The sequence below is a fragment of the Monodelphis domestica genome, chromosome 3 (genome assembly GCF_027887165.1).
Source record: "Monodelphis domestica isolate mMonDom1 chromosome 3, mMonDom1.pri, whole genome shotgun sequence".
In the NCBI taxonomy this organism is placed as follows: Eukaryota; Metazoa; Chordata; class Mammalia; order Didelphimorphia; family Didelphidae; genus Monodelphis; species Monodelphis domestica.
The window spans coordinates 372,853,842-372,878,800 of NC_077229.1; the positions used below are offsets into that span (position 1 = coordinate 372,853,842).

Consider the following 24,959-nt stretch of genomic DNA (forward strand, 5'->3'; position numbering starts at 1 on the left):
ACCCCTGGATTTGGGGTCTATTGAGATCAATAGAAATTAAATAGCTTGCTTAAATCTGAATCCTAGGCTTTGCTATTATGTGGCTTTAAGCAAGCTATTTAATTTCTATTGATCTCAATTTTCTCATCCATAAAATGAAGGAGTTGAAATCAGTTCACTATAAAGTCCATCCCCAGTCAGCTCTCTAAATCCCAGAGTCCTAATCCTTAGCTTTATTCACAACAACAGCACATGACAGAAACACCTTTAAAAGTACTAAAATTACTTCCCTATCAAAGGAAATGGATAAAACTTACTACATAATCACTGTAAAAAAGCACATGCTTAAGTAAAATGTGTCCAAAAGGGGAGACTGAAAAACACAGGGAGCAATTAATATATGAGCATCAAAGAGCTATTACAGGAGCAATGGGCTAAACTAAGCATGTGCCAACAGTTGTATTAATAGCAGAGATCAGAGCCTCAACATTTTGACTAGTATGATTAGACTACTATACTAGGAAGACTCTTAAGAGTAAGCCACTATCAAAGTCCTACTTCAATTGTTCAGAATTGCATGGAAGTGACTCCAATTTCTTCAGTGATCATAGGAATGGAACAAAAGTCTCAGTGTAGCAGTGTGACTGAAGGGAAGGCACTTAAATCCCCTTTTGCCTCAGTTTCCTCATCTATAAAATGGGTATAACAAAAGCACTACTCACAGAGTTATTGCAAGTTTCAAATAACTATAATGCACTTAGCATAGTGTCTGGCACATAGTAAGTGGTATATAAATGTCAACTTTTTTATTATTATTACCTATTATCATGGCTTATAATCATCCTAATTTCCTCATCCAAAAAATGAGGGAATTAAGTCTAGATGGCTTCTTAAGTCCTTTCCATAGAGATGGTCCCTTCTGTAATATTCCATGGAATCTAGAATTCTAAAACTTAAAATACCTTTTTTTTTACCATTATTTATAATACCACGGGCCAGTCTTCTTTGCTTAATTCCTCTGCCTGGATTGTCTCCCTTGCTTTCTCACATACAAATTTTTCCATATTTTATCCATTCTTCCAAGATACAAGCCAAGAAAGAAGATATCATTTCTAACTTACCCCTGTAGGCCTCAGTATTTCCTTACTTATAAAATGAGAATGAGCAGGAAGATGTTTTGTAAGGTTGCCCAATTCTAGTCCAAGCTAATATTTTATTTTTTATATTGATTCATTGATCTTATTTTACATAGCTTATATTTACCTTTGCCCTGCTCATTCCACACAGCCATCCCTTATAGCCATAAATTCTTTAAGATAAAGAAAAATCAACAACTTATCAACATATTTTTTAAAAGTCTGATATTATTTATATGCAGTGAAACATATCTAAGGGCCTGAGAATGAGTAAACCACTGACTTCATCTTGTGATTCCATTCTGGAGCTAGTTCAGTTCCCTTTTTATTCAATTATGGGTCTAGTCCAAATTCTATCTTTCAAGAAAACTTAATTATGAGAATTGTGAGAAAATTTCACTGCACTGTTTGAACCTAGCCCTGTGCGATCCACCTAACTGTTGATATAGAGACCCTTAAATTAAAGAAGTAGGCAAGTTATGCAGACCAGAAACCAGGTCATATCCAAAGATGGATGCTAGGAGTTTTCCCACAATTATACATCAAGCAGTTCATGCTTTTTTTTTTAATTTTAAAATTTGCTTATGTTTGTTATGTCAAAATTCCCCCATTATCTTTCTTCCCCACACTAGAGAAGGCATCATTTGACAAAAAGACATATGTAGATATAAAACTATCTTGTTTATCAGTTCTTTGTAGACATAACACAAGTTATTCCTCAAATAATATTTCTGTAGTTCTACATAATATTCTCTTGGCTCTACTAGTTTGCCTCTCCATAATTTCATGGAAGATTTTTTCTTTTTTAAATTAGCCTGCTCATCATTTCTTACACCACAATAGCATTTCATCATAATCATTTGCCACAACTTGCTTAACCATTCTCCAAATGATGGGCATCCCCTCAATTTCCAAATTCTTTGCTACCACAAAGAGCCACTATAATCATTTTAGGATATAGAGGTTCCTTTACTTTTCCCCCAGATCATCTTAGGAAAGAAACAAACAGTGGTAGTGCTAGGTCAAAACCCATCTTATTTGAAAACAGGTACTGTTCTAGTTAATCAATTACTGTTTTCTTTTTGCTTTGATTGAAGATTCTTGAGGGAGTGGGACACCTCTTTATCTGATTTCTAAAAATTACATCTGTTCACTCTCCCTCTCCCAACTTGAAATGTCCATAATCTTTCCTCCAATTAGAAAACACATTACCTAATTTTACATCCTAGCTTATATCCTATTAATTGTTTGTTTTTAATACATAAAAATCTGCCTCCCCCATCATTCAGGCTCTAGTGCCAAGCTGAGGAGGCCTGGTCCCAATTTGTTATGCAATTGGCGTGCCTTGCTTAATAAACTGATATACTGAGAAGCTCAAAGCTTTGTTTCCTCAGTTGTTTCAGATTTCACCCGCCACAGACATCCACAAATTCTGTACTATTCTTGAATGTCTTCTCCCCAACAGGAACATAAGCTTCTTGAGGACCTAACTATGAGACAATGTCTATGTATACAGTGCCTAACAGAGGGCTATGATAGACACTCAAATACGCATTAAATTTAGAAAGATTTTTTTAAATGGTATTTTTGTCATAAACTAACAAACATTACTAGAAGGTGATTAATCCCCCTGTTTATAAAAATGACTTAAAAGTCCCAGGAAATGCCAAAAACACCTCTTCAAAACTTACTGTCCTTCCTGTCAGTTAACTACCTGTTTGACTTTGAAGACAAAATACATAAGCCTCCTCTGAGCCTTAATTTTCTCATCTGCATAATCAGGAGTTTGGATTGCTAAGGTTTTATCTACTACTAAATTTATGAAATTATGAAGCTATGGGTGCTAAATACTAGAAACATTGGTAGAAGTGAGCAAATGCCATTCTCAGAAATCAGAAAAAGAGATGTCCCACTTCCTTAGATATCTGTATTCAAACAAAATAACATAACAATAGGCAAGTGAACAATGATGAACAATGATGCCTACCTGGAGCAGATTAAGACTTCAAGAGTATAAACATGTCTAGGCATGGGCAAATGAGGAGGGAAGACAACTGAAGAAGGCTGCATTAGACTTTAGTGCCTGGAATATACTCCATTCCCGAGCTCCTAGCTATAAGTCTACTTCCTCACATGCCACTGGCCCCCCAACCCTAAGAGAGTACATATATGCCCTTGCAGTTATCCTGAGGCATGCTTAGCTTCAGATGGTAGATTTAAGAACCAAAGATGCTGAGTAATGAAGTAGGCAAGTCAAAACCAGAATGTACACGAATACCATCTGACAGAACAGGTTGAAATGAATCAGAAACAAAGAGGATGCCATTCACAGAAGATCTGCGTGAAGCAGGTGGTCAAAAGTCGAGGCAATCAGTCAAAGGCCAGGAATCTAAGAACTTAAGAGGTCAGGGTAGAAATAAACAGAACAAATGTGAGGAAGAAGTAAGGCAGCTGTTTTGCTTAGACAAACACTCAAACTCTAGAGATGGGACTATGAGTTCTTTGTATTCTTTTGGCATTCAGAAATCATTAGTCTGGGCTTTTCACAATATTCACATCAAAAGGAATTACAAATTACTTTCATAGTGGTGGAGTGAACTTAGAATTGAACTGAGAAGCAAAAGGACTGGGTTTTACACTATTAGGCTCTGGCTAATAAATTGCTAGGTGGCTTTGGGCTGGACTCTTGGCCACTACTCTTTTTATGTCATACCTCCCCCCAACAAACAAACTTTTCAAACTTTTCACTGGTAAAATACAAGCTTCAGATTTGGCACTTAAACTTCTTCACAATTTGGCCCTTTCCTACCTGCCTAATTGTCCTTTTACATTTTGTTCCCTACACTGCACTCGCTGTGCCCATTTGTCTAGAATGACCTACTTCTCCTCTCACACATACACTCTATCTCTAGACTCCATGTTTTTCCATTGGCTATCACCACTGCTTAAAATGTTCTTAGTTTAAGTGTTAAGTAGGAGTGTTTTCAGTTTGTTTTGTAAATTTAATTTAATTTAAAAATGGGCAAGGGAGGAGTTAATCTTATCTTAATAGAACTTATGAGCATAAGACATAATAAGGAATAATTTTTAGAAAGATAACTTGATGGTCCATACTAGAGGGAAAGGGGAGGTACTGATAATTTTTTTAAATAATTTCTATTTCATAAGAATGTATTCAGACTTTTCTATAGCTTTCATGCAAACAAATTACTAAAATTAATCTGTATTCTCTATCTACTACCTGGTAAATAAAGAAGTTGATTTAGAATTAAAAACTCATCTAAGGAGGCAGCCAGGTGGCTCAGTGGATTGAGAGACAGGCTCACAGACAGGCTCACAGTCCTGAGTTCAAATCTGACCTCAGACACTTCCTAGTTGTGACCTTGGACAAGTCACTTAATGCCCACTACCTAGCCCTTACTTCTCTTCTGCCTTAGAACCAATACACAGTACTGATTCTAAGACATAAGGTATCACTTTTTTAAATCTCATCTAAAATAAAACAATAAGTAGGTAAAAAATTGCAATAATTGTGGTAAAGTTATGATTTCTATTGGAGTGAAAACCTCTCTTATTTGAATGAACATTTACTGAATTTAATAATGATCAGTGGAAAATAAGAAAACAAATAGTATTAACCTTTGTAATACTGGTTGCAGAATAAAAGGGGGAGTAGGGGGGAAGGATGAAGAGGGCAAGGAGAGAAAGAGAGGGAGAAGAGTAGAGGGAGAGGGAGGAAGAGAGACATCTATGATCCCATTGCCATTGGAGACTCCTAGAGAAATAAACTCCCTCCCTCCAGTGTAGTCCCTACACATTTAAGAGTCTTCCTACAATTTTAGAATCTTAAAAAAGTTATCTAAAGTACTGAAAAGTTAAATGATAGTAAATCAAATAGCTGGAATCAGAATGGGAATCCATGAATTATAGAATGGTTAAATGAATTTTGGAATATTACTGCACAACAAAAACATCTGCTTCAGATGTAGAATCATTGATACAAAGTAAAAGTAGACACAATAAGGAAATATACACAATGGCAACAAAGTAATTTTCTTTGAAAATCCATAAAACTGAAGGATATATAATTACAATGACAAACTTGGTCCACTTTGAGAACTAATTTACTTAACTCCTCTTCGCAAGAAGCAGATGGAGAAAGCTGCATATACTCTGGGACATAGCTGATGTGAGCTTTTGCTGAACTTGCTTCATTTTGTTTTGAATCATTCTTGACTTCCTTTAAACCCTTGTCTTGCAATTATCTTACTATCTGTTTTTCCTTTATCTCCTTTTGTTTAACCACCAGGCATCTTCTAAAGGCCCCTTGGTGAAGTTCTCATCTGGGTTTCTCCTCCTCTCCATTAGTGACTTTATCTGTTCAAACAGCTTCAGTCATAATCCAGCCATAATCAAAATCTCTTTCCCAAACTGTAGTCAAGAAATCCATTTGCATGCATACATCTCTCCTCCTGGATGTCCTTTCAGTTTCTCAAATTTAACATTAATCCCTCAAATCTCAATTTTCCTCCACACTTTCTCACTACTATAGTAGGTTTATCCATCTTGCCAGGCACTCAAGTTTGTAACCTGGAAATAATTCATGACTGTGCCTTACTTACTGCTACCTTTCTTACTCAACCTCTCCTATCTGTTCAGTTGCCAATCTTTCTTTATTCTCCCTGATTTTGACCTATATCACTCCATTTTTATGATATTGTCCACAATATCCCTAACCTTCCATGTTAGAATCAATATTATGTATTGGTCCCTAAGCAGAAGAGAGAGGGTGTGAGGGTTAAGAGACTTGTCCAGGGTCATACTGCTAGTGCTCAAGGTCACATCTGAACTGGGTACCTCCAGGCACTAGATCTGGCTCTCAATCAACTGAGCTGCTTAGCTGCCTTGAAAGATGAAAGATGAGTTTCCTCATCTTTGAAATAAGAAAGAGAGGATTGAACTTGCTAGTTAATAAACCCCTTCCTAATTTAAATCTATGACCCTAAGATCCTATGACAAAGATTTCATGTTTAGAGTACCAACAGATAAATTAATTTATAGATTATCTTAAAACTGACCTATTATCTATCATATTAATTGTAGGAAAAGGTGCCACTGAGGCCTGGGGATCATTAGGTATTTTCTTTGAATCATTAGCAGCTGTGGACAACTTATTTGTGATGAGCTTCTTAATACTTCCAATGAGGAACAAACATTTTGTAAAATATTCTTACTTAAAACCTTTCTGGCCTACTACAACCTGGCAGGACTTGCTCTCAGCTGCTATAGACGTCATCTATCAATCTATCAATCAATTAATCTTCCTTCCTCTCTTCCCTTATTTTCCATAAGATTCTAAGGCAGAAGAGCAGCAAGGGCTAGGCAATGGGCATTAAGTGACTTGGCCAGGGTCACACAGCTAGGAAGTGTCTGAGGCCACATTTGAACCTAGGACCTCCCAGTCTCTAGACCTGGCTCTCAATACATTGAGCCACCTAGTTGCCCCTAGCCTCCACCTTTAAAAAAAAGAAAAGCTGACTCAACTAAGAGTATCACTCAGGAGAACAAAGAATAGGAACATGGTAGGTAGAGGACAAGGTAACATTAAGAACTACTAATGAAAAAAATATATAAGTAAAGGATGTTATCCAAAAAACGGAGAAGGAGCTGGTCACAAGGCATAAACAAAGAAGATACCCAATAGCAAAAGTAGTAGGAAGTAGACAAGGCAGCGAGAACAGAAGGGTTGAAGATGATGGATCCAGTGATAAGATCCTAGATCCATTTGATTAAGGGTTTTTGTTAGCTAGTTAACTGTCTGAGGCCGGATCTGAATTCATGAAGGTTATATATTGTGCCACCTAGCTAGACTTTGAATAAGAGACTATAGGCAACTTCTTCTACAACCTAAGCCATGCACTTGTGTATAATTTCTAGAGCATTTCTTCAGGCACAGAGATTAAGAGACTGTACAGGACCTTTGGCTAGAAAGTTCAACAGGGGTCCCCAAACTTTTTACACAGGGGGCCAATTCACTGTCCCTCAGACCACTAGAGAGTCAAGACTATCAAAATCTAACCCTAGCCAGGCAACAGTATACACAGTGCGGAATCCCCTCCCCCAGATCACCACTCACCATGCTGAGGTCTTCCATTGTGCAGCCACATAATCCTTCGCACAGAGCCTCATTCTAAAGTGCCACACAAAGGATTATGTCACCGGAATTAGTACTGTACATAAGTAATGCTGCGCTTTGTGGTGCCTCCACATACAGTGCTCCTCTCACTGACCACTGATGAAAGAGGTGCCCTATCCGGCTGGATACATGGCCTCATGGTCTCACGTGGGACCCCTGCTCAAAGACATCTACCTGACAACCATACCATGGCAATTCCACATTCTATTCCTATTTTCCCATGCTATGTTTGAGCAAAAAGTTTCAGATTCTCAGAATTTAATTTTGTACATGCTTATATCCCTCTCGGAGGACATGAATTGAGTAAATGGAGCTACAATCAACCCCTAATAAACAGCTAAAATATCCACTAAGAGTCTTGGTGGCAAGGCAAGAACCAGAAAGCAGATCTTCTATTTCCTAGATTAGCTACACCATCTCACCTCTCCACCACTTTGTCAGACATGTAAACATCTGAACAATGCTGGCGCACTGACATGAGAACTCCAGGTACCTGCTCCTTCAGTTGATTGAAAGGTCAATGGATGCCAACAATGTCCAGGTTAGACAAACAAATCTGATTAATTGGTTTAGTGTAACTAGGAACACAAGATATTTTACCAGAAGACTATAGTCATGTGTATTTCGGGAAGACTGTATCCACAAAAATCCATATAGTTGCCATTAATAACATACTTTGCTGCTGCTAACAACATAAAATGCCACTGAAAGCACAAAAGAATCAGAAAGGCCAACTCTTTACATTCCTAATTGGGTGGGCACAATAATCTTCATTAGAATACCTCCATGAAATGTTGGCTATTTACTGAGACAGATTGAAGGACTCCACGGGCAAGTTTTCAAGGGACACTAAAGATGTTGTTATTAATTTTTAAAGAGAAACTCATAATTACGTCAGCAGCTTTATTTAAATAGGGTTTGAAATCTAGCCTTGTTTAGGCTGCATATCAAGGTTTCTTTCCATTAGTTAAGATATGGCCTACAAAAGATTCTAGACCTACACCTACTTTATTTTGAACTAAACTACTGTTGAATACCAAACAGCTTTAAGAGTGAACTTAGACACCATCAAACCTCTGAGGCCTATTTCTCCATCTGTAAAATGAGGGAGTTGGACAATATAATACCTAAAATCTCTTCTTGCTCTCAAACCCAAGATTCCTTTTCTTTTTCTGCCCATCCCCAATGAATAACATAACCATTGGCTAGAATATCTCCCTGTTCACTTGGACCAATTAGCAGGTTGCTTATCTTTCCTTCATACCCAACCTATAGAAGAGGACAAGAGTCACCCCTATAACAAAATTATATTCTCCAATTTACTATCTGGGACACCAAGAGATAAAATGACTTGTCCCACAGGCTAAAACTCCGGTCTTCCAACTTGCTGTTTCAATTATGCTCAACTTAAAACTGCTCCTATTTCTATCATTTCTATATCCTATGTAGAATTTACCTCATTCCCTTTATTAATGGAATTTCTAAATCTCTAATTATACTACCCTGTCTCATCCCATCTTGTTGGGCCACAGTTTCCTCATCTTTAAAATGAGGGAATTAAAAGACTCCAAGAGCCCTTCCAGCTCTAAGCATATTATCTTATAGCAGAAAGAAAAACTAATGTGACTAAGACACTAAGAAAAGCCTAACACCATAACCTCATCTGCATAATGGCAGTTTTTTGTTTTGGCAAGTAGGATCACCAGGCATCCTATAAGCTGACCATAGAAGTATTAAGAATTGTATATAGCTGAAAAGAACAGATTATTGGTTAGTGGTTATAGTGGTTATATTATAGTGTTATTGGTCATGGGTATAATTAGCCATCCTTTACATGGGCATCCAAAGTAAAAAACAGATTCTAGCTGCTGGTGGTTTCCTTTAAACGTGTTTTAATTATAACGATGGCACCCTAACCTACTGCTCAGTCCTCCCCAAAACTGGGTAGAAGTTCATTAGTAGTTTCTTACTAGATAATACTAATATCCCCATTTTACAGATAAGAAATTACAGATTTGGGAGACCCAATGATTCACCCTATTTATAATGCTAGCAAGAATAGCTCAGGGACTTGAACCTAAGCCTACTGAATCCAGGATCAGTTCTCTGGGTCCACTATATTTTGCTTGTCTTCAGTAATCAAGGAAAGTTGTTATGGTGGATCCATTTCATTGTGACTGACAACATGCAAACTGACACCTTCCCAGGAAGCTTTCTAATTAAGAAAAAAAAAGCATATTGCAAGAAGGTAAAATATTTCATATACAAATGCAATATTACAAATGGACAAGAACATATCTAAAATGTTTATGAGAACATGATTACCAATAAACTGAGTCATTTGCTCATCTTATAATCATCTTGGAAGAGAAGTCAATATTACTGCTACTTACCTATAACCATTTATGTACAATTCTGTTTTTTCTCCCCACAGAGTGGCTGTTCTTTTTAAACAATGAAATAACACAAAGGAAGCAACTTCCCTTGCCAGTTTTTACAATGTTGAAGTTTCCCTAACATTCCTAAATAACAACTCTCCAATGATGATTGCACTTTGTTTCAATGACTATCACAAACACGCCTATTCTGTGAAGATGCAATCAACCTAACATGAGTAAATACTTGCTAGCAGGGTTCCACCAGTCAGGGTTCCCTAGAGGACTAGCAGACTGCTTCCAACATTGCCATTCTTAATTAAAGCCCTTTCAAGGGAAACTCCCAGGAGCACAGTGCCCCATTCCTTATTCTAGCTGCCCAAGCAAAGGAAGGCTGAGTGCTCCTGTGACCAACAAAACAATGCATCTATTCTTTTCATCTACAAGAAAATTTGTAACTATTATTTCTTAAGCCAAAAAACCTGTCCTTTGACCTACAACAAGTTTTCAAAAGTGAAAAATAAAAAATCCCAACTATCCAACCTCATAAAATCATCTTATCAGTAGAAATGTGAAGAATGTTAGTCACATTAGTTAAGAGGTTAAGAAAAGTTGTACTCACAAAAGGAGAAGGCTTGGTTTTTAATCTTTTAAACAGAGATCTTTAGGTAGCTTGAGAAAGAGCACTGTGTTTAGAGCAAGAGGACCCTAGGTATCCTTCCAGCTTTTACTCTGTGGCCCTTTGTTTAGGGTTCTAATCCTAGTTCTGTCTCTGTGACATTGAACAAATCATTAAATCTCTCTCTAGGCCTCCATTTTCTCATCTGCAACTAATTTCCTAGCACAGAAATGCCCATGCAAAATGTATTTAAAAACACTACACCATTACAACATGAAAATTTCATGGCAGTATCCCCCATGAAGTTTTCTTTATTAAATATATATAAAAATAAGCATATAAATATTTATATATTCTACATTGCAGACCAAGTATAATACTTTTATTTTAAACTGGCCAAATTAAGCTTGCCTGTAGGGTTTTTGGTTTTGGTTTTGCAAAAATATATGTTTAAAAGCACAATTCATCAGAAATGATTGAATCTAAGAATCAGCCTGAGAAAGTGACATTTGGGTCTGATAAAAATTTTAGTATTTCTATTAAAATATTTCTCCACTATAATCTTAGTTCAAAATAAGGCCAAAGACACTTAAGTTATGAGAGAGTGGCTAAAAGGTTGAGCCATGTCATCATAGTAAAATGGAAATGTGGAAAATCACTACAGATGCTTTACTCAGACCCAAAAGAATTTGGCCAAAATTACATAATTTACATCACATAACATAGAAGAAAAATTCCCATTGTTGCTTAGTTTGCATGTATATGTGTATTAGGACAGTCATGCTAAAAAAGCTTCATCAAGAACTATTAACCACTAAATGAGTTTTTCTTCCCATTTTGCAATTGAAGGATATTTTAATGGCTAATAGTATATTATGCCTAACTTTACAAAATCTTTATTCCTGGAATGGGTATATTATCTTTATAAGTATTTATTTGATTTAACTTTATCATAATTTTTATGTCTGTAATCTTTAGAGGAAAGAAATTTTTCCATAATCTATTCCTGACATATTCATAGCAACTTACTGCAAAAACTGAGATCCACAACATAATAGATTCTAGTTCCCAACAAAAAACAAGGGATTTTTTTTCCTTCGAGAGCTACAACTTTGGGAAGGAAGAACAGTGTGGGAATCATTAGTACTAATTGCTTATTAATGTCTCAGGACTGGAGAGCAATTAATAGTAGAGTTACTCCCTGGAAACAGAAAGATTATACTAATTGGAGTTCATCAGATACTCATCTATCCAGTAAGCACCCCAGAATTTTAAAAAAATCCTGGTCATGTATAGAAAGCCATGTTTCACTCATATCCAACTCTTTTTTTTATTTTTTTTTATTTTGGGGTATCTAGGCAAAGATACTAATTTATAATTTCCTTCTTCAGCTTATTTTACAGATGAGGAAACTCAAGCAAACAGTGACTTACCCACCTATTAAATATCAGGTCAGATTTGAACTCAGAAGATGTCTTCCCTGACTTCGGACCAGGCACTCTATCCACTTCTTCACCTAGCTGCCCCAAGGATAAGAGAAGTTTATAACCAAACAAAGAAGAGAGGATCATGTAAACTTTACCTAAAAATAAGTTTAGATTAAAAGGAAAAGAGCATTACAGTAAACTTCTCTGGTCTTCTTTTTTATTTAAAGACATATAATGGGCCCCAAATGTCTCAGCATAGTTTTAAACTTTTATAGCTTAAAATTGACCTAACACTTCTGGAAAACCTACGCCTCAGAGATCAAAATAAAGAAAAAAGACCCTTTTGGTACAAAAATATTTATAGCATCTTTTTTATAGTGGGGGAAAAAACCTAGAAACTAGGAAAGTGCCTATCAGTTAAGGAATGGCTAAATAAGTTGTGGCATATTAAGTAGATGATTTCCAGAAGATATGGAAAGATTTAAATGAACAGATACAGAATGAAGGGAGCAGAACCATAACAATTTAAAATATAACATCAGTTTTATAAAAAAGAAAAAGATGCATTTTATAATTATGATAAATAATAAATATATTAGTTCATAGAAAGAATGCAGAATCAGAATGCAAATAACTTTTGACTAGAAATAGGGTTTTAGCCTAGCTCCTGGAATTTGCACCTCCACCCAGAACTGAAATTGTTAGAAGGAACTTAACTCTAAAAGAATTCTGGATCACCTTACCAGGGTAAGCTGATACAAGCCTAATCTTAAGTATATATTTTTCTCTCTTCTAACTTAAAATCTACTGTATCTAGAAAGCTTCCTTAGTGTACATGGATGGTCCTTCATTTCCTCTGCTCCCTAAAGTACATATAGGACTGAAGTTCAAGGATCTCCCTTGTGCAGACTAAAGACTTGTTCTAATATATACTCTATTAGTTCAGATTCATTCAGATTGACAAAACCAAAGAATGACTGTCAATTTTATTACAATTTTTTCTTTTTTTTCACCTAATGGGGTGAGAAGTAGGAAAGAGCAAAATTAATTTCTGTTAATTTTTTTTAAATAAAAGTTGAAGGAATGCTACAGATGTGAAATGTTCCATGGAGGTCACTGTAATGGCATCAGTTTTACATAATTGTTTTAGTTTGTTATGAGACCTCTCAAGAAATCAGTATAATCTGTAAATGTTTATAACATAAAAACAAAACACATCAATAAAACTTTCAAAAAGAAAAAGCCAGAAACCATGGTGTGTCCTTGAAGAGAACCCACCATTCCTACATAGCTGAGTTGGATGAAATATTCCCCAAACATTAATTTCCATAACATAGGCAGAAGGCCCATGCTAAGCTATGTTAGGGAATAGATAAGAAATACTAGAGACACATTTGTACCCTCATTTTGTCAGCACAAATTTAAATGTGACTATTATGGAGAACCTCACTGATCTTTTTAATTACATTTTAAGTGGACACATAAAGTGAAATCTTGGAAGATAAGCCTTAAGTAGAAAACATTTGAAAAGCAAAAAACTGACTAAAATTCATGATACAGTTTACTTCATGTTTATACATGTGCACATATGCAAGCTTGTATCTGTGTTAGGAGATAATGTTAAGATTTGTTTCTAAATCACTCTTGAATTTTTAATAGTTCCACCTGTTGGTTATCACTGAATTGTTCATTGCTACATATCTAACTGAACTTTCCAAAAAGCAGTCTACTTTACTGTTGTTTGAGGGAGTAGGGGTGGATAGAATGGTGCGGTGCTTTTCATTATCAAAGAATCATAGATTTGGAGCTAATATCTAATCCAACCCCTTCATATCTCAGATGAAGAAAAGTGAGGCCCAAGAACCAAGTAACTTGCCTATGGTCAGGTATTAAGTGACAAGAATCAAGATATAAACCCAGATTCTCTAATTGCTTGGATCAGAATTTGTTTGCCTGAAGAGTGAGCAGTCCATTTACCTTGTAAAAATTAAAATTAATGTCAATAATTAAAATGTTATATATTTAAGGGATTTATTAGTGATCATTAGAAATCAAGGAATAAAGAGGAAACAAATAAAAACCACGTGCCCATGGCTGATCAGCCAGTTCAAATGCCCGCCTTACCACCAACCTTAAGTTGTTTTCTCAAGGGTAAGCTGGCCCTAAAGTATGTGACCTAGTCTCAATGCTAGTGAATGGTAATAAATCAACAACTGAGAAAATAGCACCAAAATTATTTTTTTTCCGTTTTCTTTCTTTCCTCCATTACCTGCAAGCACTACATACTTTACTCCAGAGATGAAACTAGAAGGTGTGCTTTATCTTCATGATAGTTACAATGCTGGTTAAATTAATTAAAAATAACAATGGGTTGGCTAAGGTGATGAATGCTATTTGTTAAGGAAATTCATAGCTATTATTTTAATAATAAAAATATTTAAAATATTTTGATTATATGAGGAATTCTGAGCATCCCATGCTAGACAATGGTACTTTACGTCCCTTTCAACCCACTGGAAATCCCACTGACCAACAAAGAAAGCTCTTCTAAGCCTTTCCATTCCTTCTCAAATGTGTCATGGCTTCCCTTTCTTCCCCCCAAATCTCTCAACTGAGAACTTTGCCTCATATTCAACAGAAAAAAAAAATGAAGTCCACTCAACCTATGCTTCCTCTTTCTTATCTCCTGCTTTACCCATGTTACCTGACTGCCTTACACTCCTGTCACTCTACCTGTTCAAGTGATCCCATTCTATTCAGTCTCCTCCAACAAATTGCTCTCTTGTCATTCCTACTCTATCACTTATTTTCCATCTATGTCCACTGGCTCATTCCCTTTTACCTACAAACATGTCCCTGACTCCTCCATCCTGGGGGGAAAAAAACCAAACCTTACTTGATCCTTTCATCTCTGCGATCAGCCTACACTCTTCTACCTTTTGTAGCTAAACTCCTCCTACAATGGGTAGACTTTCTCTCCTGTCACTTTAATATTTTACAATCTGGCTTCTGACCTTCTGCCACCAAAATTTCTTTCTACAGCTATCTCTTGGTTGTCAAATCCAATGCCTCATTCTCATTCTACTCATTGACCTAATACTTGATCATCCCTCTCCTTGGTACTACCTTTTTTCCAGGTTTTGAGAACACCACTTTCTCCTGATCTACCTACCTTTTTAATTCAATTTTCTTTCTTCTTTGCTTGATCTTAATTCAGATCACTCCCTCTATCCGTATTCTTCAAAATTCTGTCCCTGTTCTCTTTAGGTGGTGATCTCATCAGTTTCCCTTTATTTATCATCCTACACTGCTCCAAACTCTATTGTTCTCAAATTTGTAGCTCTTTTTTTTTTATTCCTAGCCCTTAGTTTAGAGCTGGACACTGAGCAGACAATTAAATATTTATTTGTTGATGGACATCTTGTTGGAACAGGTATTAGTAAAACCATAAAGTCACCTGAAAATAAGAGCTAAGGGTGAATCACTGAATCAGTTAATACATGCACTGAGCTGTAAGTCTTTTTTTTAAAGTACCTTTCTAAATTAACTATGTTACATAGACACTCATATCTCCACACAGTCACTAAGAATCTGTTTTCCTAATTGAAATATCTCTCTAGAGGGCAACTAGGTAGCTCAGTGGACTGAAAGCCAGGCCTAGGGACAGGAGGTCTTGGGTTCAAATTGGGCCTTAGATACTGTCTGGCTATGTGACCCTGGGCAAGTCATTTAACTCCCATTGCCTAGCCCTTACCATTCTTCTGCCTTGGAACCAATACACAATATTGATTCTAAGAGGGAAGGTAAGAGGTTTTTTTTTGTTTGTTTGTTTTTTAAATAAAACCCTTACCTTCTGTCTTGGAGTCAATACTGTATATTGGCTCTAAGGCAGAAGAGTGGTAAGGGCTAGGGGATGGGGGTCAAGTGATTTGCCCAGGGTCACACAGCTGGGAAGTGGCTGAGGCCAGATTTGAACCTAGGACCTCCCCTCTCTAGATCTGGTTCTCAATCCACTAAGCTACCCAGCTGCCCCCAGAAGGTAAGAGTTTTAAGAAAAATGTCTCTCTAGAATCCCTTGAGTGCTACTATAATACTATTAGAATTGTTTTTCTGCCCAGGAATACATAGAACAATTATCATTTTCTTCCTTAAAAAAAAAATAGTTTAGGTGCTACACATCCCAGTTGAAAAAAAAATTTCAAATATCTATTAACATTTCAACTGGAATAAATGAAGCAAGGATAACCCTCAATCTCTTTCCTCCTCTCTCCTCACTCTTCTCTTCAACTCTTTTACACCTGCTTCCTCTCTTTCTCTCCACTTTTCACTGCTCTTGGCCCCCCATTCTCCACCCTCAGCTCTAACTGAGGAAATGGGGGTGTGGGAAGGGATTCTTTAGACCTTAAACATGTGTTCAAATGGCCTAGACCTCTCATTAGTGTTAATATTGTGAAGGAAATGAATAAAACCTGTGTTGAGTATGGTTAAAATATCTGCTCCCCAGAAAGTCACTTAGGAGGTCAAAAGAAAGGGAATAGAAAAAAATGATATTAGCACCCTCAGGGTTTTATTCAACAAGATAAACCCAGAGATTCTATCTGGAAGGAAGCTTCCATTATCTAGGAGCCTCGCCCACCAGGAAACTCAGATGGGATAAAAGTAGAGGAAACAACCACACTAGACAAACCTGATCCTTGGTAACTCCAAGGGTTACAACCCCTAGGTTTAGAAGTTCTGAGGTGGTGTTCCTGTTACTCAACCTCCCTAGTAAAAGCAGCCTCACCAGATAAGTCTTCCTCAACTGCCTGCCCTAAGGCTGTCCTAAGAATGTCTCCCAAAGTTCAGTAGATTGCTAGCCACTGGGCAAAGGCCTTTAATCAGATACTAATTAAACTTTTTATTGACTAGCCTCCAGTACCAAGTTGAGAAGAATTACTCTTCAGAAAGACCCAAGGTAGGATGTATTCATGGAGGAATTTCAACAAGCATTCACACTTACATTGTGTTTCAAGCACAGAGTGCTTTCCTCACTACCTTTAAAAGTAGATAGACAAAACTTACTAAATAAGGGTTGCATTGCTACTTCCATCTCAGATCTGGGACTTAAAACAAGTCTGCTGACTCCATGACCTACTCCCACATTTCACCAAATCTCCTTGGAGTTCATTTCAAATCAAAGTGGAGACTTAAAGATATGCAGAAAAAAGGAGAACTTGTTTTCATTCAACTCTATCAGATGTTTTATGCTTGCCAGTAAAACAGGGTTTGCACAATTAAAATGTTGACACTGCAGGTTGAGCAAAGCGAGTAACTCCTATAAAAAACATAACATATAACAAGAAATGCTGCTCACATTTGCACCACACAAAAGATCTAAAGTTAATTGGCTAGGAAGATGGTTAAATGATAACCAGAAGCAGCTTCAAATTTCACTGTCCCTCTAGTTAAGTCACATGCTAGGGGCACCACCAAGTTTATTAAGTATTCTAAAATATTTTTGCTATTTGCCAGGTATTTCTCCATCAGGTCCAGATATTTCTCCACCAATTATGCTATGCAAAATAGATGGTTAGCTTGTCAAGACCTGTAACCTATTTTATCACACTGTAATTTGCTGCCAACCTACATAATAACAGAGAAAAAAATGTGTTCTTCTCCCTTAGTTATGACTGTCTTAACCATGACCACCACACCAAATTGCTTTAAATTTGTTTCTTTCAGTAATCCTGGAAATCGTTTGCTATAAATTTATCCTGAGCTCACTTGGGCCAGCCCTGATGGGCAATTATGTTATGGGCATGGAAGGATACCCTTTGGGGTTTGGGAAGGATGCCTTTTGCAAGCATGCAATGACTCCAAAACTTAGCTTAAAAACAAAAAGATTTATTAATTTAGAAAGTAATGTTGAGAGTGGCCAGGAGGATAGCAAGGTAGAACAGCAAGATGGGGAGCAGTTCCCTGGGAGGACAGCATGAAAGTGTCAACTAGAAAAAAACGCAGAACTATTAAATAGTCAAAAATCACTCTTTAATCAAGGGAAAAGGGGTTAGTGCTACTAATGCGACAACAGAGCTGCTTTCCAAGACTGCACAGTCTGGATGCCCTGGTCACTAGCCCCTGGGAGTGCCACCGACTCAGGATGGGCTCCAGGGAACAAAAGAACTTGGGGAACCTATATACCACTCTAGATGGCCTGGGGGATTTAGGATTAGAGGGACAGTTGATTGACTTTACAATGGTGAGAAAGGAAAATGAGGAGTTCCAGACAGGAATAATAGTGAGGGGCTGGTGCCCTACAAAAGACACAAAAGGGAAAGACTCAACCCAGGGCTGGGTCACCTTGGTAATGGACCTTACACCTTAGCCTAGGGGGAGAAATCATTGGGACAAAAGGGATGCTTAATATTGGATGGGATTAGCTGTTCCCACCCAAACTACCAGGAAGTTCACTGTCTGGTGAAGAGGGACCTTTCCCTCAAGGGGAAACCTCTCCAGTGACAAGGTCAAAACCTGGGGTTTCTACACTCAAACTAAATAAGCTGGGGATCTCTATATTTCCATGTTGACAAAAGGAAAGGCTGTTCCCCCCATGACATCGGTTCTGGGGATTTTATACATTCTTCACAACAGTTAGTCACTCAGGCATGAGGTGGGGTGATTGTACTGGGGGGTCTGCCTGGGGACATAAAGATTCCTTAGTTTTAGGGGACAAACAGATGTCTGATAAGATCAAGGTGTGGTCTGAAGGTGCATCTTTCTGATCATCTAGAGGACAATCATAGGAAGATAGTCATCTCAGGACCCTAGGTGGGGTCATTCGATGTTTTTAGTCTCAGAGTTAGAAAAACAACAAGGGAGTTCCCTTGACAATAGTTCGCCTGGGTTTCTGGGGTACAATGCCCATGTCAATTAGGCATCTCATTTGCACCGCTAGCATCAATATTCAGTTGTATTCTGTCCCAAAGGTGGCATGGAATGTTGTACCCCCAAATTATAGAAGTGTTTCAGGCCAAACTGTAAGCAGGAAAATTACTTTGCTACCTTGTATTCTTCTGACTACTAACCCTAAAACATAAAAAACTCCTGAGAAGTCCCTGCTCTATCAAAGGCAAAGTCCCCTGAGAGAGTTAGTCTCCTTGGATCCTCTGGAGATGAACAGATACATTTCCAGGCTATGCTTTGGGTAAGGCTATGAGGGTCATTCCCTGTGTCTTCAGGACATACGGCATAGCTCTAACCCCAGTCAGATGACCAACCCCCCTCAAGTCATATATGTTGTAAAGAGTATAAAGACCCCAAAATTGATGTCCTCTAGAAGGCAGCTTTCCGTCCATGCTGTCCTCTTGGCCAATTCAACATTACCTTCTAAATTAATAAATTTCTCTTTTTAATTTTAAGCCAAGTTTTGGAGTTTTGCATTCTTGCAAAGGGTGCCCATCCTGAACCCCAGGGGCTCACCTCTAGCCCCCCACAACAATGAGAGTTACCGTAGGGAAAGGAGTGAGATTGTAACTTAACTGTCTATTGCAATTCTATTCCAATCCTGAACTTCTCAAGTCTTTCTTCTAAAAAACTAATTGTGGGAAAAGGAAGTTTCTAATCAAAATACAACATAGTAGAAGGCTTTTAAAAAATTCAATGCATGTAACAAATATCCTTCTTAAAATTAGCAGTCAATTTACCTGTTCCTTTTGTTGTGTCCAACATAGTGCAACAGAAAAAGCTTTGGATTTGGGTTAAGAGAACCTGGATCTTACATATCATAAGCTGTTATTATTTTTAAAATTATTGTATGACCTTACACAAATTACTTAACTTGCCTGGCCCTCTCATTCCTTTGACTGTAAAGTAAGAGGGTCAAACTTGATGATGATCCCTTCCAGCTCCCAATTGATTATTTTAAAAAATAGAAATCAACAACTGTTTTAATTTTGTATAAAGAACAGTTTTCACATTTAGCCCATGACTAAATTACACATCTTCCCTGTATATAACATACAGGTGGCACCAGTGATTTGGAAATATTACTACTGGTATAAACTGGGTTAACTTCCCCTCCCTGAGGCATTAACTTCTTCAGATGACTGGATGACCTCTTCCAATCTGAAATCTTTGATTCTACTATTCACAATGTATTGTAGAGACTTCTATTTTTCTGCACTGCAAGTGAAGGAAAGTGAGATTTCTTTTCCCCACCGTTAATAGAATCTCTTATCAGTCCAACTATGAACTTAGTTCCCTTGCCTGGATTCCCAAAAATGTCCAAAGGATTGTCCTATTGTACAGATGACCTCTGTCTTTTAGTTCAGAATGGACAGGATTACAGCTCAGGTTAAATAAATGACTCATCCAAATGTCTTCTCAACTATCCCACTCAATAAAATGGTTTCAACTGGATTCTTAGCTAATCTTTCAGGGGAGTGAAGAATCCTGTTTACAATACTAACGTTTCCCCATAAGGTCTGAGTCTCATTGAAAAAGAAATGCATAGAGTGAAAGATAGAATGTATTAATCTTATATCAACAAAAAGAAACTACTCATTTAAAATACTACTAGTTACTATGTTTCTTTAAGAGAAGCATAGAACATTTGTGCCTCAAGTAAATTGTTTTGGAAGCCAAGTAGTAGGAACACTAACATATCAAAGGAAGAGATTTGAACAAAAGATCTCCAGGGCTACTGAGGAAAACGCAAGGCCATAATAAACCTCCATCAATAGGGCATTATTCACTGAGATTTGGTAACCAAGAGGAACCTCAGGACCCATTGTTACCTCGGAATTGTTAAGATTTTTTGTTTGTTGGCCCCAGGAAAAATGAGTCATGGAGGAAGATTCAAGAAAAGTCTTATCAAGTCAGGTTTGGAGGATTTAGTAAACAGCCAGGAGGTCACTCAACCTTTCCCCAAGTCAAGAAGATAAAAAAGTTCCTCACCTTTAGCTTACTGACCTCACTTACTCCAAAAAGCCACCTATTTTCTTAAGAAAGCAAAAACTTTCTAAAGCAAGTATTTTAAACATTTTTGTTTGTGTTATGAAGCTTTTTGGCAGTCTGGCACAGTCCTTCTTAGAAGATGCCATTCTGTATCAAATGTGTTGGCAAAAGCAAACAGGACACTTGACCTTTTCTTTATACATTTGGCCAGAGTCTATGAATGTGTATGAACCCCAAAGTTATGCAAACAAGGTCAATTTAAAGGCTAGTGTTCCAATTACAATACACTGAGTTGTCTACACACAAATTTGCCATAGGTAGAAGGCTAGCAAAGTGCCAAAGAAGTGTGCTTAGAAGTTTCCTTTAAAATATGGTGCTCTAGAGGATTTCACAGGTCTGTTTTTTGCTTTAGACTCACTTTTTTCCCCCAAATGGCTCTCATGTAGAACATTATGCTTGTTTAACAGAATAGAACTTAAGTAGTCTGTCCCCCCCAAGAATCAAACTTAATTTACTCCTGGCCTTCCTTCTTTCCTTCTCTTGAAGCAACACAGGAAACTTGGGTTCAGAGAGCTGGGATTGAATTTTCTTAATCCAATGTAAAACTGATTTTTATTTCTCCCACAATCTCTTAAGATTGGTTTTCAGTTTGTTCAATGAACTGTACTGATTTTCAAATCAAAATGAGTGCTTAGTTATGGTTCAAGTAAGAATAATCATTAACTGTTATGTGTATAGCACAGGGTTTTAGTTTGGTTTCCTATAAATCATTCATTTCCCATTCATAGTCCCCATTATTTTTCTAACTCTTGTGGATAACATCTTACTCATCTCCTGTTCCCAGAGCTTTACAGAAAAACTATCAAATTTTATGGAAATAAGGTCAGATATTTTAATACTTTTAAAATCTAAAAGCAGTTTTCTTTAACAAAAGTTTTTTCTCATGTTAGATTTCATGCCTCCCAAGGCCCAATTGTTCATTTTCTAGCAACCAATGGAGTGCCTCTCAGTTTTATAGTTACTTAAAGATTTTTCCAGTCTGGAAGCATCTACCCCACAGGGTGTGTTCAGCATGGTCTTTGAAAACCCAAGGTCATTTTCAAGCCAAAATTAGGCACCACTGTATAGAGAGCTTGGGTGATTACCACCACTGAAATGAAACAGGGACATATTTGCTTCAAATGAGGCTGTCATTACTAAATTTTAGGACATCTCAAATTTTAACATCCAAAGGATTTAATTGTCTAAAATTTTCCATTCCACTCATAAAAGATCATTTCAGTACCCAAGTGGTCAATTTAAAACTATTAAATATGATATAATGAGTCAGATAGCTCAAGTTCAAATCCAGACTCTGATAAGACCAATGTAAATTTGGACAGGTCAATTAAGGTCCATGGGTCTCAGTTTCCTCATAAGTAAAATGAGAGAACTATACAGGATGGTCTCTAGGGATCTCTTCCAAAAGTCTGTGATTCTATATCTGCAGCCTAGTGTTTTCAAGAGTTGAAATCAAAAGACCTGGATGCAAATTCTAGTTTGGTTTCTTTATGACTCTACCCCTCTTTGAACTTCAGGTACTGGAAATAAGGGAATGGAGTCAAGCAAACTTCTTAACCATTTCCTCCAACTCTAAAATCCGGGATCAAGTTAAACTGAAAAGTTGTTGGATTTTTTTTTAATAGGTCACAATTCCTAGCACAAAAGGATTAAGATTTAATTTAAGAATGTTAGCAGTAATATATAAACATTGATAACAGCACTCATCATAAAAATACAACTATCTCAAATATTTCCATAACAATGAGGTTTTATTATGCCCTAGAAGGCTGAACTTGAGAACCATGCCATGAGACTAAAAGTTTCCATCTTCTGCCAAGTCCAGGGAAAATGTAGTCTAAAATTTTCAAACATAAAAGAGTATCTCCTATATTTTAGAAAACTCTTCCTCCCCTACTCACTCCAACTCCATTCCTCAAACCCTTCATCTTTGCTCCATTGTTTTTTAAAAGACAGAACTTTAAAATCCATGCACACATTCCACCACCACCACCACCACCCTTACTTAAAGAGTTTAGGCAGTATAAAGGATTACACTTGGAAATTAGGATTTAGTTAGGGTCATTGATAAGGGGAGAATTATTTTCATTAATTCTTTTATGGGTTACTTAGGGCTACTATCACATTCCTATTTGAAGAATTCCCAGGCATTATGGGATAAATGCCAAACTAATAGTAAAAGGAGCACAGTAAGAGCAGTAAGTATGACCTAAGGTAAGACATTTAACCTGTGACTCACTTTAAACATTTATAAAATGAGATCATATTGGATGGGTTCTAAATGCATGATCCAATTATCATCTGATCCTAGCTTTGTAACCTCAGACAAGTAGCTACTCATCTTAAATTGCTTAACTTCATCTCTCAGGCCTTCATTTTTTAATTTGTTTTTTTTTTTTTATGAAGGGATTAGATGCTCTGAAGGATCCTTTCTTGTCCTAAATCTTAAGATTCTAGGTCTGGTTTCCACAGCCTAACAGGTCTTTCCAGGCCTCTGATTTCTCCCTTTTCAAATACAACATTGTGGAAACTGCCAAAATAATCTTTTGGCAAAGCCACCTTAAGTGACTGGCTCTCTATTGCTCTTAAAATAAACTCCATAAGACTGGAATTAAGGACCTTTCACAATCTGGCAGCATTCTAATTTCACATTCTCTACAATTCCCAGCTAAATTCAGGCAATACCACCTTTCACATGCTTGTATTATCAGCCACACCTACTCCTTCCTCATTTTTGGCCTTCCAGAATCCTTAGAATACTTTAAAAGATCTGCTAAGTGATTTGTCCTAAATAGAACCCAACATAATTCTAGTTTATCGATAAATCTTTTATGCCTATGCCTCCTCAAATTTTCCTACAGCACAACTGTGTAGCCTTGGGCAGGTCATTTAACCTTGGCCTCAGTTCCCACAAGTAAAATGGGTATAATAATAGCACCCACCTCCCAGGTATGCATCAAGAAACAACATTTGTTAAGTGTTTAGTTTGGTACATTGGAGGTATTTAGCAAATATTCATTCCCTCCCTTCTTTCGGTGATAATTAATCCCTAGAAGAGACTTATTTCCACTAAGAATATAAAGCTCTTTTAAGTGGTGGTACATATCAGTCATTTACTAAGCTGTGTGACCCTTGGCAAGTCACTTAAAAATTACTCGAGTGAAAGAGAGGGACACAGCATAACCCTAAATTCGTGCTCCAAAAATCCCAAGAACAAAAAGTCCATAGAGTCACAATTTCAGACACACCACTTAAAAAAAAAAATCAAGATTTTCAACCACTGAAAAGGTTACAGAAAGCTACTTGGTAGGGGAAGAGTATATCAACTAGATTTTGGGGAGCCCTGAATTTGCCCCTGTCCCAAGAGAACTCACCCTGAGGGAAGTCCTAGACTCATCCATTTCAGACTGAATAGACCTTAAAGTAATTAAGGGTCCCAGTTCATGTGGGACTAGTAGACCTAATCAAATGTTAGGTACCCTTTTGACCTAGTAGTTTCTCCCATTATATCAAAGTCCTCTCCCAGGTAGCCCAGCCCTAGGCTGGACCTTTCCCTTTTGTATCCATGGTAGAGTATCAATCTCTCCCAGATAATCTGCTCTTGGACTTCTCATTTCCTTGTAGCCATGTAAAGCCAATCAATCATTCTTCCCTGTCCTTAATTCTCCAAAAGGTATATAAGATCCCCAAATTCTATTCTTTGTAGTATCTTGCTAGCATTGATCCTCCCAGAGCCCCAGAATTCAGTCCCCAGGATTCCAGCGCTTGGCTCAGTGTGGCCACTGATTATCAAGGATCTATCTCTTTCCTGATTAAAGACTTGGTTTTTATGACTAAATTGGTAGGTCTGTGTTTTTCCAAGTTGACAGGTAGAATGAAAGTCAGTAACATGGATGGCCAGGACCAGAAAACTGCAAGGTCTATGGGGGACAATGAGATAGACTTAAGATTTCCTAGCTTTTTCATAATGTAAGAAGGTATCAAAAGGTAGGGATCTTTGTAGATTAACTAGGTCTCCACCAGTGTCTAGCTGTGTTAGCTAGGTTCTTTAGACTGAAATAATTTCATCTGCAAAACACATTAGATTAATTTTTTCTCTAAAATCCATTCCACTTCTATTTTTTAGCCAAAATGATCCCAGTACTCTCCCTCTATAGCACTGCTTTCACTTGTAAACCAATTAAACTATATTTACAATAACTTTTCTGCATCTGGGGATGAGTCAAAAGCAAA

General features: G+C 37.2%; 1 protein-coding gene across 3 annotated transcripts in view; it reads right to left on the reverse strand.

Moving 5' to 3' along the window:
- BASP1 (brain abundant membrane attached signal protein 1) overlaps positions 1-24,959 on the reverse strand; it is a 74,130-nt gene that overhangs the window by 40,204 nt on the left and 8,967 nt on the right. Inside the window, exon 2 of one of the 3 annotated variants that reach the window (XM_056824274.1) lies at positions 11,743-11,825. The exons of 1 other annotated variant lie outside the window; for it this stretch is intronic. The gene's annotated coding sequence lies outside the window, so the exon portion shown is untranslated. Of the gene's footprint in view, positions 1-11,738; positions 11,826-24,959 lie in introns of all 3 variants that reach the window. One more of the 3 variants, XM_056824275.1, reaches the window with a different exon arrangement.